The sequence below is a fragment of the Montipora capricornis genome, chromosome 5 (genome assembly GCF_036669925.1).
Source record: "Montipora capricornis isolate CH-2021 chromosome 5, ASM3666992v2, whole genome shotgun sequence".
Classification (NCBI taxonomy): domain Eukaryota; kingdom Metazoa; phylum Cnidaria; class Anthozoa; order Scleractinia; family Acroporidae; genus Montipora; species Montipora capricornis.
Genome location: NC_090887.1, coordinates 19,930,619 through 19,936,067, shown reverse-complemented (window position 1 = coordinate 19,936,067; position 5,449 = coordinate 19,930,619). Strand labels below are relative to the sequence as shown.

Below are 5,449 nucleotides of genomic sequence, written 5' to 3'. Positions count from 1 at the left end.
TTAACATTTTATATTTTATCACTAACTATCTAGTAGGCTTAAATATTGAGTTTTAAATTATTGTCTTTCTAGGCCAAAAGAAGTCACCAGGAGGAACAAAGGGAAAAAACATCGAATAGTCCATTGTGTAATATAGAAATTGTGTACCTTACATTTCCATATTTAATAGCAGTCGCCATACATCTGGAAAATTGATAACATGATAAAATTAATATATAATTAGGAACACTGATGAAGAGTAATCAATGTTTTGTAACGATTGATTGCACATAATAAAACATGATAAGACACATGGTTGCCAACTTCCTTGATTCCAGCCTGTTAAGTAATACATCACTGTAGAAGTGAAACCACCGTAACATTTCAATTGGTACAACTGTCCACTGTTTTACATTAAAAGCTTTCCAATATGATTGCCTAAGAGAAATGCAGTTTTTAGTAACAGTGTAGAAAGGTGTAAATAGGACAATCTCATTGGCCGAGCGAAGTTGTTTGACATCTCTACAGCCAATCAGTACCAGGGCGGCGAGTGTATTTTCAGCTCGCAGAGGGCAGTTTGTCATTTGACCATGCGTATTGATAATAATTCATTATTAAAAAAAGGTAAAAAAACCAAGCATTTTAATTGGTTAATAAAGAAACTCAGAAAGGCAATCAATTGTGAGCCTTGGATGGCCGCAAAATTTGCATAATTATAAGTTACTTCGAAATTGTTTTTCGTGTATATGTATAGGCAATCATTCTCTTGACCAAATATGATAAGATGGGGTAACAGTGGAATAAAAATGTACATGTATATGGTGGACCTTAAAATCAATGTGACATACTGTAAAATATTATATTCTCCCCCCCTCCCACCCCCCGAATTTGTTTTAAAGAAATTTCTTACATTGCTACTATGGTCAAAAAAGTCACTTCCCTGTTTCCTTCAGATTTGCTGAGATTAAGATTGTCCTATCACTTTGAGACAAAACCAGAAACACTGATTACCTTTAAATAGTTGTTGCCTGGCTTTCATTTGGAGCTGTTGGTAAAAGTTCTGCACTGCACTTGGAAATACATGTCATCAACAGTCTGCCTTGTGCCAGTTGCTATTCTTTAAAAAAATTAAAGTAAAGATAAGGAAAATAAGTTCAACACTACATTTCAATGTCTTGATGGGATAATTTCCAAGTGTCAGACAGAAAAGCAGTTTCTAATTTATATGAGTTAAGGGTGATAGGTTTAAATTATTAACATATGCAGTGTTGTACTAAGTGCAGAAGCATGTTAAGTACAACACTGCATATGTAAGAAACAATCGTAATGAACCTGCTTTTCCATTTCATGATTATTTTATAGGCACGAGTGCTGTTTTGAAAGTTCCATTGCACTCACCTATGGCTTACCCAAGTTCTCAAAATTGCACAAGCCATAGACAGGTGACCATAATTCATGAAATGTAAAAGCATGCTCAGACGATAAATGCACTTAAGTGTGTTGCTTGTGCTATGCTTGCATCGCTTATGAAAACTAATCAGAAACATGATATTCTGTTGAGTACAACTATAATAAGTTGAGCGGTCAAAAACTGCTATTGACCCTTGGGGTGAGACTTACCAAATTTTACTCTGTCTAAGGCGAAAGTATTTTACTCGTGAACTGGGTGTGTCCTAGGGCATTTGAGGTGTCAATGGGTTAACTTAAACATGCTGCTCTTACTTTGTTTATCGCAATAATTGGTTACTTTGGCCCTGCAAGGCTTCAGTTCAGCTTCAGGGGCAGTCAGTGAAGTACACAGCAACACAAACAGTTTTTTTAGGAATTTTCCTTGGACCCAATAATTATTATTCCACGAATGGATGAGGCTATAATCCTTAGACAAATGACCATTCATTAAGATGATTCAAAAACTTTTGTTCTCATTGCACTTATCTGCTGCATAGTGATTTATCTGATAGATAACACTATCAACATTTTGAACAACCAAAACCTGGTAGATTTAATTACAAGCTGCACACTTGAATATACCTCTGACTTTCTTAGAGGATCTACAATCCATATTTACGATATTAAAAGGGACTGCATAATGGCAAATTATACCTGGCAGACTGTCTTTATTTTCTTACATCTTACTGGGAGGGATGGACCCTACTCTGACTGCAGTGCTTGGGCTTTTCTCTCTGCAAGGAAATGATATGTTAAGTCAAAACGTAACACTTCAGCAGTCATTCCATGGGATTGGCCCATGTAAGACCATGCACAACCCAAATGTGATTGTCTGAAACACAAGGGAGTTGCTTATTATTATTACACTATTATCACATACAGTGCAATATTAGTGAATGCTGATTGACTGAGAGGGAGGACATTTTTTTCTTAATCACCAGGGTACTTATGGTAATTAAGAGAGAATGAATACTTATCCTGATTGGTTAATTGCTCAGGCAGAGCAAGCAAGGTTACACCACATATGAAATACATTTTAATAAAGTGCTATTTCTGTTGACAGCAATGATTCATTGAATTGAACTTTAACAAAATGAAATGAAAGTGTGTTTGCTGTAATTTTAAGACTTAAGTGTTCATTGAACCAGTTGGTCAGCTAAGTTGATCATCATTTGTCATGGCATTGAACTGGCTCCCTCAATATGTTTGCCCTTCATGTGATAAACATGTAGCTGCAAATGTGCCCTTGTGCAGTTAGGGATTAACTTCACTTGAATTTTCAAAGTTTTGCAAATTGCCCTTACAAGTTACAAATTTTGTGGCAACTTTGAAAATATGCGTTTATCTTTACCGGTAATTGCCGGCAGGTCTAATTCGCAGATCATTGTTTCACCAATACAGAAAGTATCCTAAACATTCTTAAGCCTAAGGTTAGCTTTTATGAATGTTTAGGATACTTTCTGTATTGGTGAAACAATGAACTGCAACCCGCGACCTGCAACCTGCAGATTAGACCCACCGGGTAATTGCTCTTGGGCCTATTTGATTACACAATTGCTAACATTTACAAGTTTTTGAATGATGTTTTGTTTTGCTTGTTTTACGAGACATCTGGTTTGTCTCTTCTACTGGGCAAACCTGCCCAGAGGGAAGGAGCACGAACAGGACTCGAGGTCCTATGCGAGGTGCTCCACCCTACCCCATCCAGACCAGAAAGATCAGACCACGACACCGGGAACTACATGCCCTACTCTTTACGACAAGTGTGCGGGTTCTTTTACGTCCCACAGAATTATGAACATTGAAGGGTTGTGAGACGGGACCTCCGGCTTATCGTCCTTATCCGAGAAGACTAGAGAGTCTAATCGTTTGCAGATGTAATTACAAAGGCAGCACTTTCTCCTCAGTTATTTAAAGACCTTGAGTGTTGGTCCACCGGAGTTGAACTCACGACCTCCTGCGTGACAGCCCGGTGCTCAACCAACTGAGCCACCGGTGCGCGGTATAATAACAACAACCACTTTATTTATACAGCCTGTTACAAATGTCCTACTAATATCATTTGGCAAACTGCAAATAAACTTAACCCTCTTATTCCCAAGAAATGTTCATTCTCCTAACAAGTAACATAGATTTCTTTGTTGGGTAGTCAAGAGAATTTTGTGTTACGTAGCACACCTTTACATATCTGGTCTGACATAAAATGATAGCAAATTACCTATAGAACATTTTTAGGTATGATGTACTGATATATTGGTGGGAAATCATCATGCTAGGGGCCCATTTGTGAGTGCCAGTAAGGTCCCTCTAAATTTAGCATATTTTTACTTCCTTTATTTTACACAAGTTCAATGCAACATTACTCCTCTCAAATTAAGCCTAACCAATTCTAAATTGGTTCAAGCGTCACTGGTGTGCATACCTTTTACTTTAAAATGTGACACATCTCAACCGGGTTTCCATGGTAACCGTTGCTGTGGCAATATACAATAAAGGCTTATTAAGTGAAATTTACGGTCAGATTCCTTCAAATTTTGACCAAAGTAATCATTTCTTTATCGATCATCTCTAGTTAATTAAAAAAAAAAAAGATTTGCAACATTAAAATGCTATTCTTTTCAAAACAGACCCGTGATAAAAAAAACTTACTTCCTTTTTTCCTTCATATTTTGAAAGTGTGTTTTCTTAACACCTGACTGATAAAGGCCGTTTACTTTGAGTGCAAGTGTTGGATTTCAAGGTCCGCCATTACTCATGTTCAAAACTGACCCACTGGATCTCAGAGGGTTGGATCCAAGGAAAAGTGATGTCAAAGGCTCGCTAGCTTAAAATTTCAGCATGTGAATGCAGCTTATATATGCAAAACAGGAGTTTAAAACTCCCATGCTGAATATTAATTCTGTGGTGTACACATGCATTGCATTCTTCTCCTCGATCCAGCTCTCTCAAGGTCTTAAGTTCATAATGGCGGCCTATTCAATAGAAAAATTCCAGTTAAAAAATAAACAGGTGTCTTTGAAATCAAGGCTTAAAACGTTGGTCACTCAGTGTTTATATAACATATTTTGGTCACAGAGGCACTTTAACAATTATTATAATTGGTGTTTACTGCAATGATAATGATTAAAATTGTTCAAAATCACACTATTAATATTATTGTTTCCTTTTTTCCCTTTTTTAAATTTTCGCTCGTGGTCACTTTTCACCATCCAGTATCTTGACACAGTAGGATTGATGTTTCACAGTAACCACCACTAAGAAGACATTTTAACCCATTGACTCCTTGGAGTGTGTCTTCTATTAATAATGCAATTATTTACTCTGTCTAATGCCAGACAATAAACACTTAAAATGAAATCTAATAACAGACTGTTTTGTTACTGACTTTGTTTTGATTTAATTTTACATGGAAATGGATCTGCCTTTGCCTTAAGATTGCAAATCAACAAGAGGAATGAAATTGACAACTTGAAATTGCTTCCAGGTGTTACATCATTATTGGCAGTTACATCAAGCAGCCCTTGTGGTGCTGGATCCTTGGGCATCAAAAGCAGCTCCAACATACCATTCACTTTCCTCCATCCATTGTTGACTGGCGACAGGAGTTGCTGTATTGCATTCAAGAAGTGTTTCCACACATGAGCCTGGTAGTTATCCCATTCAGTATGGTGTTACTTAGTGGCAGTAAACTTCCACTTCTTTGATGCTTTTGCCAGAACATTCAATAGTGTACAGTACGTCATCAGCTGTTACCCCCTGCTTTCTTGCTGGCTGAACAAAGGAACCATATATAAACCTCTCACAGGCTTCAACAGTTAGCACTAGTGGTGGAATCTGACTGCCAAGGTTACCAACACTGTCATGGAGACTTGAATCTTTGATAAATGCCTTCCATGCTTTCTTTTTGCCAATCTGAAACAACCCACTTGTAGAATCACAGCCAGTTAAAAGCATGGAATGATGGCATCACTGTGCAAACAGTCCTACCACGTTTCTCAGCAATGAGATGAACAAGGATGAA

The 5,449-nt window shown here is 37.3% G+C and overlaps 1 protein-coding gene across 3 annotated transcripts in view; it reads left to right on the top strand.

The window, feature by feature from the left end:
* LOC138049832 (centrosomal protein of 128 kDa-like) overlaps window positions 1–290 on the top strand; it is a 54,421-nt gene extending 54,131 nt beyond the window's left edge. For all 3 annotated transcript variants that reach the window (XM_068896283.1, XM_068896286.1, XM_068896287.1), the window contains one exon: window positions 73–290. The gene's annotated coding sequence lies outside the window, so the exon portion shown is untranslated. The remainder of the gene's footprint in view (window positions 1–72) is intronic.
* Window positions 291–5,449: the final 5,159 nt, after the last annotated feature.